The 14181-nt window shown below is 45.2% G+C and overlaps 1 pseudogene; it reads left to right on the top strand.

Moving 5' to 3' along the window:
- Positions 1-3765: 3765 nt before the first annotated feature.
- LOC121583978 lies at positions 3766-12928 on the top strand (annotated as a pseudogene).
- The last annotated feature ends 1253 nt before the right edge of the window (positions 12929-14181 follow it).

Below are 14181 nucleotides of genomic sequence, written 5' to 3'. Positions count from 1 at the left end.
ACAAAACCAAGGGCTTAGAAAAGTCTGGATGGCTAAGGACCACACAATTCAGGAGCTTCTCCTTAAGGCCGGCGAAAGCGGAATCGCAGTCAAGGGTCCAATCCGCAGGTTTGAGCTTTCTGTAGACTCCCGCATTCTGACTGTACTTCCCGGCCTTTCCTCTCCGTTTCTGGCCAGCTGTGAGAGCAAACAGGGGTTTTGCGATGGAGGAGCAATTTGGTATGTAGTGTTGGTAATAAAATACCATCCCCAGGAACGACTTCACTCTGCGAACTGAAGGAGTGCAGCCATCATCTTCCATCAAGTCCCTCTTTGACATTTTGGTGATGACCTCGACCTTCTCTGGGTCAACAGCAACACCGTCACTGTCAACGATGTGTCCGAGAAACTTCACAGATCTCCGCAACAGATGGCATTTTTTTGACTCAACTTTAGATTGTGCTCCCGTAGCCTCTGGAAAACAACCTCTAATCTGCTGAGGGCCTGCTGTTCATTGGGGGCAAATATCAAGAGATCATCTAGGTAGCACAAGAGACTGCTGAAGTTAAGATCGCCAAAGATACTCATCATCATCCTCATGAAGGACGCTGGACTGTTGCAAAGCCCCTGTGGCATTCTGTTATACTCGTGCAGGCCTAATGGTGTTGTGAAGGCGGTATACTTTTTGTCCTCCTCATGCATGGGCAAGTTATAAAATCCAGACGTGAGGTCCATGGTGCTGAAGACAGCATTACCGCCAAGGGCAGCCAAGCAGTCCGATTGATGGGGCAAAGGATGAGCATCCTTGATAGTTCTTGCATTCAGCCATCGAAAGTCTGTGCATATCCGGAGGTCGCCATTTTTCTTCCAAACCATCACGAGTGGAGAAGCATATTCACTCATTGATTTCCGTATGATTTCCTGTTCCTCCATCTCGGTGAGAACTTGGCGCAGCTTTTGATAGTGGGCTGGCGGCACTCTGCGATATGGAAGACGGAAGGGACGGTCGTCAGTGAGGCGGATCCTATGGGCAAAGCCCTTGGCTTCTCCACAGTCAAGATTATGCTTTGAAAATATATCCTGATATTTCTCCAGCAATGTCACAAGTTGGAGCTTGGTGGAGGGGCTCGCTTCACAATGATCAATATCGACATTTCCTAGACCAGACTTCTGCAGTCTGTCTTTCAGGTCACCGTTGTCGTCCTGTTTCACATGAGTCACTCCAACAGAGCCAGCATCACTCTGACAGGAACCCTGGAACAGTGTGAGATCTTCAGCTGCAACACAAGTAGAGACGTCCGCATAGCTTGCTGTTCCTTTTCAGTGTGAGTGGTTTGTCTGAGATATTAGTGACTTTCATGGGAGTCCAGCCATCTCCCCATAGCGGTGTTACCACTCTCCCCACCATAATGCCCCGAGGCACACACCTGGAGGTTGTAGGCTCCACCACAACTGTACTCCCAGGTGACTTGGGTATATTACTTGGCAGTCTTCCCCACAGCAGGTACTCTTGTTTGGGAAGGAGAGTCACCGCCTGAGTTAGCTTCACTGTCCCTACTTTTCCTGGGACATCTTCACCCCTCCATCTTGTGAGACTGGTCATCATTTCTAGAAACTGTTCGCCATCTGGAGACCCTTTTGTGTTGCTCGAGATAAGTGTCCAATAACTGTTCTCATTTTTCAGCTGATGCAGTACACGTTTCAACATGTTGGTGCCTACTATTATGTCGTCTTTCTGACCAGTGATCACCAGAACTGGGACCATGCACTTCACCCCATACAGACTTAGTTCCATGTCATACATGCACTTGGGGCGCACTTGTACTCCTCCACAGCCAACAAGGATGATATGCTGTGAGAGTTCTTGATGTGGGGTCAAGACGCTATCCGATAGTAGTCTCTGCTCTGCCTCTTCACTTATCGTGCAGGCCATTGAGCCTGTATCGAGGAGCCCTTGCAACTGAGCACAGCCATTAACTGTCACCGGTGCGTGAAATAACTCACTGAACGTCTCAACTCTGTGAATATTCTGAACAATTACCGTGCAATTATCAGACATTGCTTTACAGACATTGACATACATCTCCTTCAATTCTTCACTTTCTTCAAGGGTTGAATCTTCAACGCTCACACATCCCCTTTCCGTATGTGAGCTATCTAGTTTAAACTGGCTCCACCTTGCTCAGAGTTAGGTGATGTGTGCGTTAACTGTGGCTGAGCGTTAATTCTTGGCCGGCGTTGTTGGCATTCTCTCTTCCAGTGGCCGGGCTTGTAACAGCCCATACAGAGGTTCGCCTGTCTACAGTGTGCAGTAGTTGAATGTTCGGCAGACTGACAGACTTTACATCTACTCTGAACAATGGCTGCTGGCCCCCTGCTTGGTGGCACGACTGCTGTTGTGTGTGCCGTCTGCTCTAGCACACGGTCCAGCAAGCCAATGAGAGACTGCATGCAGATGCTCTCTGTCTGAGGAGAGGATGGAAGCCCCATTGCCTTTGGGTAACCAGTAAGGTCTGTTGGGTTTTCAGCAGCGACTGTCTCTGTGGTTAATGCCTGAGCATGTGCACCAATGTTCTTTGGCCGATAAGATTTGGCTTGACACATTGTTCTAGCCTCTCTCTGATGTTCAACGCAGGTGTTCATGAATCTCATTTGCTGTCCACTTTTCAGCTGTTTTGCACTTTAGGACACTTGCAAGAGCGGGGTCGGGACAGTGTTTCACCAGCATCATTGTGACTTCGTGAGAGGGGTCCTCAATGTTTCGCCCCCTGCCTTCTCAGACACTCATCTGCGACATCCACAGCCTTGTTCAAGCGTATCCAATAGTCCATGGGACTTTCTCCAGCCAGAGGAAGTGTGTTATAGAAATCTGCTAAAGGCATAGAGGAGTAGGTTAACTCACTGAAATGTTGTTTCAGAATATCAAAGACGAGCTTGGAGTTCTCAGCTGGCTGCAGCGATGGCATACTGCGCAGGGTAACTTTAACAATGTCTCTAGCCTTTCCCATTAGTCTTGACATTATCTCCTGGGAGTGCTCTTGCGGGTGTACACCCCTCTTATTCAGGTAAACGCTCATAATCTCTTCCCACTCATGCACTGTGTGTTTGTCTGTTCCATCACCCCTGAAGTACGGCGGCTCTTTGACATCTGTCTTCATGACTAACTTTACTCCTGTCATGTTCAAATCAGACTGTCCATATCCTAAGTTCAGGCTAGGCGTAGGAGTGGTTTGGTTATCTGCACTACCAACAGATCTCTGTAATTGGCTAGCAATGTTCTCTCCTATTTCATGAGCTAACTGTGTGATGAGACTCCCTAGGTCTGTAGAACTCACATGTGAACTAGACACTGGCTGACGTGGAGAGTGTTCATCTGTTTGGGTGTGAGTGTATGAAAATGCAGGACAGCCCACTGAACTAACGCTGCTTGCAATGTCTGGAGCATCTCCTAAGCTACGCATGTGTGGTGCGGGGAATATTCATCAGTGCGTAAGCGTGTGGACGAGAGTACAGGTCTGCCTAGTATACCAGCACCCCTAACCGGCGTGCTCTCCACCATACTCATAAACCTGCCCCTCCCCAGGCTTACCCCTGCAGCATCTCCAACACTAAATGGTGTCTGCGCATCCTTGCCATCAGCCATTTTTTTTATTTTTTTTTAAATAGAAAGTTGTAATAGACTATGGTAATGATATGTGAATCACCAAAACATGTGAATATGAAAAAAAATTGTACAATGATAGAAGTAGCTGAGGTAAGCAATTAAGAGCTACAATTTACACATTAATGTTTGCCCTTCTACTTGTCAACGTTCCGAAGAGGTTCCTACTTGTCACAGCAACCACCGGCGATCACCCTGGCGATGATCTGAAGCGAAGATATCCGGGTCACGGCACCAATGTAGCCGGCGCGGTCTGCTCGTTGCCGACTACTGCGTTGTGTTCCGGTGCACTGAAGACAACACACTGGCGTACTTGAAGGCACTTTATTGTGTACAACTCTCTCAATCTGTTCAACATCAAAGAGAGAAAATGTTCAAAACTCTACCCTCGACCAGAATCCGCCTCTCCCAGCCGAGTACAATGCAGACTCAATATAATCACATTCAAAAATACAAGGAATAAAATACAACATCATTGGAAAATAAACATTGCATCTGGTGTATATCTTATGTATGTGTCATATTCATGTTATCTCTGCCAAAAACTCTGAGCTTTTAGCCTTTACATTAATACTGTGCAACATGACATAAACCATCTTTCAAATGGGTAATACATACAGTAATATGCACGAAGCAACATGTAATCCTTCACATTTGAGCTTTTCAGTGCCATTAAACACTAATCAATACATGAAAACATTTTAAATGAACACATTTTTAACCTGATATAGGGAATACATACCTGTTCAACATCAAAGAGAGAAAATGTTCAAAACTCTACCCTCGACCAGAATCCGCCTAACATAAAAAGAACAACGTGAGCTTCATACAAGAGGATAGAATGATGATTGCTAACTTACAGCTAAACAGAACACGAGGTTAGCTAAGTTAGCAATTTCTCAACTCTCAAAAATGGCTAAATTCACGACACAGCTTGATTAAATGTACGTACACTCATCATATAATATACATACAAGTTACTATGTGCACTGAAACGTTTTAGTTTTAACAGGTATATCAAGTTTATGTCACGCCGAAGTGAATACATACCTCTCCCAGCCGAGTACAATGCAGACTGAGAAAAGCATGACCTCCCTCCGCATATAACCAAACCAACTCTAGAGGGCGCACTTACACAACTAACTCTCCCAATATCTGTAGACTACACGAAATGCTGAACAATACAATATTTTGGTGAAATCAACTCACAAAATAAAATAAAAAATAGAAAATGAACGGTTGCAAAAATCTGTAATTCTTTGACCTGTTACACTCGGCACACCCGCTCAGTGGTGCGGGCTGCAGACTACATGGAGAACGCCATCAAATGAATCCTGGAGAGATCTACCAAAAACCACCACATCCACAAGCGCTCACTCAACGCCACAGGTCTGTCCTGTTTCTGACACACCTGTTTCTCTGTCCTGTTTCTCTCACAGTTACATCTCCATACACACACGTCTCCTTTCTAGTATTTCCCCTAGTTTAGGGAAAATACCCTGACTGCTCCATACACATGTCCCCATCAACAATCAGATCACACAGCTCACTGGCTCTATGTCTGTCTTCCGCACAGACCTGATCTCTGCTGAGGATCTGGAGACTATCGCTCCCCTTCCTGCAAAACCACCCCCAACCTGAACAGGTTCCGCACCGCCACCAGTGTCTAACAACAGGTAAGCCAATCAAGGCATCAAGGCAACAAGACTCCTAACAAACCTGTTGTTGCACAACACATACTGGCCTAAAATCACAGAAGGAAGGAATTGATTATTGACACAACATGAATATCACCATGTCATCTCCTTCACTTTTTCAATTAATATTTCCCTCCTCCTCTTTCCAGGGAAAACCCTCAAAGAGGCTCTGCCAACACACCCTTTGCCCGCTGGCTCCCTGCTGAGTATGAGGATGGCATTCTGAAACCAGTGGACGCTGACTTGGAGAGTGACATGCTGTACATCCACCTGGTGACCATCTTTGGCCAGTGGAATAACCACGACCTGACCTGAAGGAGCACTTCAGCAACGGCATCAACTGTGACGAGACCTGTAAGTGCACAGAGCCCTGCTTCCCCATGGCGGTCAGTCTCTCACTCTACATACGCTAAACCTTTTTTGAAGGTTGAAATACAGAGAATCATATGAACTACTCCTTCTCTGCTCTCTTCTGAAACAGATCCCCAAGGATGATCCTCGTGACGAGGAGTGCATGCCCTTCTTCCGCTCGGCCCCAGCCTGCGGCAAAGGCACCACAGGCTATGTCTTCGGAGCCAGCAATGTGCGCCAGCAGATGAACTCTCTGATGTGCTTCATCAATTTGGGCCAGGTGTATGGCTCAGATGAAGCTCTGGCCCGCAACCTCCGTAACTTCACCAACGTCAAGGGCCAGCTGCGGTTAATACAAAGTTCACAGACAACGGGCGCGAGCTCCTGCCCTTCTCCATCATGGGCACCAACATGTGTGCCAGCCGAAGCCGCATAACTAACGACAGCAACGCAGAGGAGGTGCCCTGCTTCCTGGCAGGTGAGCAATAGACACTACACAACATGTATTGTTACCACACATCCAATTAGACACTACACCAAAATGTTCTCTGTCAGCAAGCTACTCACACCCTTCTCCAGATGTGTGTCACAGCACTCCCAAATCCACATAGTGTAGACATGTTTCTGCTTCTTTGGATGGGTTTTTGTGTGTTAGTTAATCTACTTGTATTGTCCTTGAATGACCATACAACAATCCAGTAACAACTATCTTCTCTTGTTGTCTTCCAGGTGATGAGCGTGCAAATGAGAACATTGCTTTGACCACCATGCACACAATGATGCTGCGTGAACACAACCGTCTGGCCCGCGCCCTCACCCAGCTCAACCCTCACTGGACTGGAGAGATCACCTACCAGGAGACCCGCAAGATCATGGGAGCCTACTTCCAGGTGAGTCAAATGAGAGCATAATAACAAATCTATTTAATTTAGCTCCGTTTCTATCTGTACATGGAGTTCAACATTACAAAGGTCCTACCATACCGTAGTTACCAACACACATGGGTTTGAGTTGCTGGGTGATTAAACTGTCACTCATCTCCTTCCTCCTCTCACAGGTGATCACCTTCAGGGACTACCTGTTCCACATTGTGGGACCAGACTTCATTGCAAGGCAGCTGTCCACCTACCCTGGCTATGATGAGAATGTCGACCCCAGCATATCCAATGTGTTTGCCACCGCCACCTACCACTTCACTCACCTGTCCATCCAGCCCTTTATCTTCTGTCTGGATGAGAACTACACTGAGAACGCCCAGTTCCCCAGCCCGCTGCTGCACAGGGCCTTCTTCGCCCCCTGTTGGATCGTCTTTGAAGGTACAACTCTCAGTCCCACTTCTCAGGGGAACATTTACATTTGACATTTTTAGTCATTTAGCAGAGCGCTCGTATCCAGAGCGACTTACAGTTAGTGAGTGCATACATTTACATTCACCATAAGTGATTTCCCGTTGTACACTAAAAATGAGGTCCCCCAGAGCATAACCACTGCTATGCCTAATAGTGTATAACAAGGAGGAGCATAACCACTGTTATGACTAATAGTGTCTGTTGTAGGGTTGACATCATTCCTAACCTCACTCTCTCTCACTCAGGGCCACAAGGGCCACATGGTTTGCCTGGCATCGCCGTGAAATCTGCCTTCGCCGTGCGGCTCGGCTACAACTACCCCAAACCAGGCCAGCCCATCCAATTCTGTGAGGTAATCTACAACGGACAGAACCACTATGACACCAAGACGGGGTTGTTCACCTGCGTGGAGCCAGGCGTCTACGAGTTTGAGTTCCATTGCACCATATACAGTGAGGGAAAAAAGTATTTGATCCCCTGCTGATTTTGTACGTTTGCCCACTGACAAAGACATGATCAGTCTATAATTTTAATGATAGGTTTATTTTAACAGTGAGAGACAGAATAACAACGAAAAATTCCAGAAAAACGCATGTCAAAAATGTTATAAATTGATTTGCATTTTAATGAGGGAAATAAGTATTTGACCCCTCTGCAAAACATGACTTAGTACTTGGTGGCAAAACCCTTGTTGGCAATCACACAGGTCAGATGTTTCTTGTAGTTGGCCACCAGGTTTGCACACATCTCAGGAGGGATTTTGTCCCACTCCTCTTTGCAGATCTTCTCCAAGTCATTAAGGTTTCGAGGCTGACGTTTGGCAAGCCGAACCTTCAGCTCCCTCCACAGATTTTCTATGGGATTATGGTCTGGAGACTGGCTAGGCCACTCCAGGACCTTAATGTGCTTCTTCTTGAGCCACTCCTTTGTTGCCTTGGCCGTGTGTTTTGGGTCATTGTCATGCTGGAATACCCATCCACGACCCATTTTCAATGCCCTGGCTGAGGGAAGGAGGTTCTCACCCAAGATTTGATGGTACATGGCCCCGTCTATCGTCCCTTTGATGCGGTGAAATTGTCCTGTCCCCTTAGCAGAAAAACACCCCGAAAGCATAATGTTTCCACCTCCATGTTTGACGGTGGGGATGGTGTTCTTGGGGTCATAGGCAGCATTCCTCCTCCTCCAAACACGACGAGTTGAGTTGATGCCAAAGAGCTCCATTTTGGTCTCATCTGACCACAACACTTTCACCCAGTTCTCCTCTGAATCATTCAGATGTTCATTGGCAAACTTCAGACGGGCCTGTATACAGTGGGGGAAAAAAGTATTTAGTCAGCCACCAATTGTGCAAGTTCTCCCACTTAAAAAGATGAGAGAGGCCTGTAATTTTCATCATAGGTACACGTCAACTATGACAGACAAATTGAGGGGAAAAAATCCAGAAACTCACATTGTAGGATTTTTAATGAATTTATTTGCAAATTATGGTGGAAAATAAGTATTTGGTCACCTACAAACAAGCAAGATTTCTGGCTCTCACAGACCTATAACTTCTTCTTTAAGAGGCTCCTCTGTCCTCCACTCGTTACCTGTATTAATGGCACCTGTTTGAAGTTGTTATCAGTATAAAAGACACCTGTCCACAACCTCAAACAGTCACACTCCAAACTCCACTATGGCCAAGACCAAAGAGCTGTCAAAGGACACCAGAAACAAATTTGTAGACCTGCACCAGGCTGGGAAGACTGAATCTGCAATAGGTAAGCAGCTTGGTTTGAAGAAATCAACTGTGGGAGCAATTATTAGGAAATGGAAGACATACAAGACCACTGATAATCTCCCTCGATCTGGGGCTCCATGCAAGATCTCACCCCATGGGGTCAAAATGATCACAAGAACGGTGAGCAAAAATCCCAGAACCACACGGGGGGACCTAGTGAATGACCTGCAGAGAGCTGGGACCAAAGTAACAAAGCCTACCATCAGTAACACACTACGCCGCCAGGGACTCAAATCCTGCAGTGCCAGACGTGTCCCCCTGCTTACGCCAGGCCCGTCTGAAGTTTGCTAGAGTGCATTTGGATGATCCAGAAGAGGATTGGGAGAATGTCATATGGTCAGATGAAACCAAAATAGAACTTTTTGGTAAAAACTCAACTCGTCGTGTTTGGAGGACAAAGAATGCTGAGTTGCATCCAAAGAACACCATACCTACTGTGAAGCATGGGGGTGGAAACATCATGCTTTGGGCTGTTTTTCTGCAAAGAGACCAGGACGACTGATCCGTGTAAAGGAAAGAATGAATGGGGCCATGTATCGTGAGATTTTGAGTGAAAACCTCCTTCCATCAGCAAGGGCATTGAAGATGAAACGTGGCTGGGTCTTTCAGCATGACAATGATCCCAAACACATCGCCCGGGCAACGAAGGAGTGGCTTCGTAAGAAGCATTTCAAGGTCCTGGAGTGGCCTAGCCAGTCTCCAGATCTCAACCCCATAGAAAATCTTTGGGGGGAGTTGAAAGTCCGTGTTGCCCAGCGACAGCCCCAAAACATCACTGCTCTAGAGGAGATCTGCATGGAGGAATGGGCCAAAATACCAGCAACAGTGTGTGAAAACCTTGTGAAGACTTACAGAAAACGTTTGACCTGTGTCATTGCCAACAAAGGGTATATAACAAAGTATTGAGAAACTTTTGTTATTGACCAAATACTTATTTTCCACCATAATTTGCAAATAAATTCATTAAAAATCCTACAATGTGATTTTCTGGAATTTCTTTTCTGATTTTGTCTGTCATAGTTGACGTGTACCTATGATGAAAATTACAGGCCTCTCTCATCTTTTTAAGTGGGAGAACATGCACAATGGGTGGCTGACTAAATACTTTTTTTCCCCACTGTATGTGCTTTCTTGAGCAGGGGGACCTTGCGGGCGCTGCAGGATTTCAGTCCTTCACGGCGTAGTGTGTTACCAATTGTTTTCTTGGTGAGCATGGTCCCAGCTGCCTTGAGATCATTGACAAGATCCTCCCGTGTAGTGCTGGGCTGATTCCTCACCGTTCTCATGATCATTGCAACTCCACGAGGTGAGATCTTGCATGGAGCCCCAGGTCGAGGGAGATTGAGAGGTCTTTTGTGTTTCTTCCATTTGCGAATAATCGGACCAACTGTTGTCACCTTCTCAGTGGCGGCTCCTGAAAAAATTCTCAGGGGGGGCAATTTTTCTGATGATTTAGGTGACCTACACACATTTTAAAAAAGATATGTCCAGCAACAACATGAAGACAGGGGCAGCATATAAGTCAATACCAGAAGCATTTATTGACTGATCTCAAAAGTGTTGGCTTACAAAAGCAAAATAAGTTATCACAGTAAAAATAATCAAGGGTGTTCTTTCACATTCCTCAACACTGCATAAACAATATGCATTTCCATAAAACACCTCATCTAATTGTGCCACAAAGTTGACAAGTCCAAGAAAAATACCAGGGTTGGTGGAGCCCTCAGTTTCATCTTTGCCTCGCAAAGCTAACTCAAACACTCCGCAAAACTTCACACACTGGATTAGCCGGCTGAGGATGTGGCGGTTCTTGCTAACCTCATCGTTGTGGCGGCAGACAGCTAGCCTGTATCCCTCATCCAGCTGAGTGGCAATGTTCACTCTCCCCAAAGCAGACAATCTCAAACAGCTATCCATGTGGGTCTTTGACAGCTCATGTTTCTTAATCTTTTCTGAAAGATGGTGCATGTCCGTTACACCAGTCGCTGTCCAAGCGGTGCTGTCTGCCGTGCCGCCTTCAGGGTGAAAGAGTAAGCAGGGGTAGCAGAAGATTGCATTAGCTACATCGCAGCCTGCTAGCCAGGTTTTTCGTTCGTACCAATTTTTGGAAAATCCTCGGGTGTAGGACTTTCCCCCTTTAGTAGAAACCTGTTGAATTATTAAATTTGGTCTGGGAGGTCCTAATTGTTTCGTTGCCAATTTATCTTGATTTGTTCGGCCGACAAAAAGGAACTTCTTTCAAAGAGACAATCGAGTTGCACTGAACGCTAGCCATCTTGACAGTAGTACGTGAATTGATTGACGCTGCTACCCGCTCTTTTCTTAGTTACGTTCATGGTTATGTTACGTATGACGAAAGCGCGTAAGTGCAAGCCCTCCCGGAACCCATAGAGATTGTATTGAAAGCTCTGATATTTGAAAAAAAATAAATATTTACATGAGAGTCTTCTGGGGCGATTTTCAACCTGACTGAAATCGCCCCAAAAGGGGCGGGGCCATTTGAAGCACGACTTTAGCCTGATTGGACATTTAGTGGCAGATCAGACGTCTAGATTAGAACACTGATAACTACTGTTGCCGTGATATAATTGATTAGAAAAAAAATCCCTTCCTTTTCCCGTTTGGCAGTGCGTCGCCCATATCGCCCTAATGAACACACCGCCCCTGCACCTTCTCACCAAGCTGCTTGGCGATGGTCTTGTAGCCCATTCCAGCCTTGTGTAGGTCTACAATCTTGTCCCTGACATCCTTGGAGAGCTCTTTGGTCTTGGCCATGGTGGAGAGTTTGGAATCTGATTGATTGATTGCTTCTGTGGATAGGTGTCTTTTATACAGGTAACAAGCTGAGATTAGGAGCACTCCCCTTAAGGGTGTGCTCCTAATCTCAGCTTGTTACCTGTATAAAAGACACCTGGGAGCCAGAAATCTTTCTGATTGAGAGGGGGTCAAATACTTATTTCCCTCATTAAAATGCAAATCAATTTATAACATTTTTGACATGCGTTTTTCTGTATTTATTTGTTGTTATTCTGTCTCTCACTGTTCAAATAAACCTACCATTAAAATTATAGACTGATCATTTCTTTGTCAGTGGGCAAACGTACAAAATCAGCCGGGGATCAAATACTTTTTTCCCTCACTGTACCAGAATGTGGGCAACGTGGACCTGTGGAAAAATGGCCAGCTGGTGCTGCATTCCTTCACCACCCAGCAGACCGGCTACATCACGGCTACTGGAGGCACACTGCTGCAGCTCAACAAGGGGGACAAGATCTGGCTGTCAGCTAACTACGGTGGCAACGGCATTACTTCCGACAGCTTCTTCTCAGGGCACCTGATTTCCACTGTCTAGAGTCCACTCTGACCCACAGGTTACAACTAAGCTACCTTTTCTGTCTTTTAAAATGATTTTTTTTATTAAATGTTTTATTATCTTTTAACATATGATAAGCTTTATCCCATCACCAAGGAGAAGAGAGGTCAATGCACTGGTTTGTTATACTTGCACTGATAGGAGAGACAGAGGAGTGGGAGAGTCATTGCATTACATCTGTCTCTCTTCCTCTTTTTTCACCAATGCAACACCCATGTCTAAACACATCTTATTTTTCTGTGTGCGGACCCCAACCCACTACCCCCGAAACCCAATTATTGTTGTTAGATTAAATTAATCTTACCACATCAGGGAAATGCATTGGGATAGCATTTTGATTGTTAATTGTATTTTATGTCATTTGACTTTCTTCTAATTGTTGGTATGCATTTTCCTTCTTATGAACTTGTTGGCTAATTAAATTATATCGTTTTGATCTTGCACATTAAACACTTAGAACAAAACCTAAGAACTTAATATATGCTAATGACTATGCTCAGGGAGCCTTCCTGACGTTGGGTCAGCAAAACATTCGTTCTAAAGCTAATGTTTTAATATTTATGCAGTAAACTTTGGATGTAAATTATTATAAAGAATATACTTTGATAAACAATTATTTTCTGACTGATTCATCTTTCGAATGATAAATAATGAATAGCATAAAATTACACATGCACATGCTCCTCTGTGTCTTCTGTGTCACCTCAAGTCAAGACCTCACCTCACATTTTTGAGTAGCGAGACACAGCACACAGCATGTTCACTTCACGCTCAACCAAAGGGGGGCGTGAGGGTTCCACCTCGATTCGCACCCTTCTCAGATGTAGGGATTTTCACAAAATACGAATGACACAAAATCTACTTGGATTGTTTAGATATTGGCCTATATGCTACACTGCAGTATGTGGCTTATCACACATATAATTAATAATATATGTGTAATGTTAGTTTTATGAAGATTGGCCTATAAGAGTCAATATGTGCCATTGAAAAGTACAATAAACTCAACATAACTTTTTGTGCATAGGCCTAGGCTAGGCTGTGTGTGTTTTCGTTGGGGAAAATGAGTAACAGAAATATTGGCTATAAAAATAACATATAGGCTACAGAAAACAGAACACTAAGATTTTGTCAACTTTAATAGGCCTACTTATCTTATAACCAATCATCAACAATATTAAAGCAAACGAATCAGTCAAACTAACATCTTTCATAGCCTAAACATTTTCATTAAACATTTTGTTTTATTAGTGAAGTAAAGATTAGGATTTAGAAAATCAATAGAATGATAGCTGCAGGCACAGGATAACAGAAAATGTGGTCTGACTGGGCACCATTTTAATTATTGTCGTCTATTTCCCCCGGGGACTCACCTTACTTAAATAAGTAAACAAATAAATGAGCGCAATATATAGCGTTCGATACGGACGTGGTGGGCCGCATTATCCCGTTGTTCTGTCCACTAAGCGTTCGATACGGACGTGGTGGGCCGCATTATCCCGTTGTTCTCTCCGCAGTGGACAGAGGGGACGGGAACCAGCTGCTGCGTCTTGGGCCTTCACCCCCCCAGTGGCGGCTGGGACTCCCGTGGGAGCGAGGGAATGCCTGGAGATGGCGAGTGGCACACGATACCCCATTGTTCAGTCTAGCAGTCACTGATTCCTCGCCCCACCCCCAATAAACACTCACTGACCATCTCAGCGAGTTAAATTGATTAGAAAGCCGTTTGTGTCGCTCAAGGTTGTTTGACTAATCCCCATTTTCGCCTGGGTATCTGCTCCAATATTACGAAGCGAACAAATCCATTTTTCATTCGATATGGCTACATGGCTATGGGCTAGGCCTACCCATCTGTACAGTGAAACAGGTTGTTTCCCTTTAAAGCTCGATGACTGGTCCATAAATTCTCCACGTGCAAACAGGACTCGTGTCAATAAAATCTAGTCAGTTAATGTCAGCCAACTATTTGCGGTGTTCTGTATAGCCAGTAT

This window comes from Coregonus clupeaformis, chromosome 16 (assembly GCF_020615455.1).
Source record: "Coregonus clupeaformis isolate EN_2021a chromosome 16, ASM2061545v1, whole genome shotgun sequence".
Lineage (NCBI taxonomy): Eukaryota > Metazoa > Chordata > Actinopteri > Salmoniformes > Salmonidae > Coregonus > Coregonus clupeaformis.
Note: the sequence above shows the minus strand (reverse complement) of the source record. Positions and strands in the feature narration are given on the sequence as shown.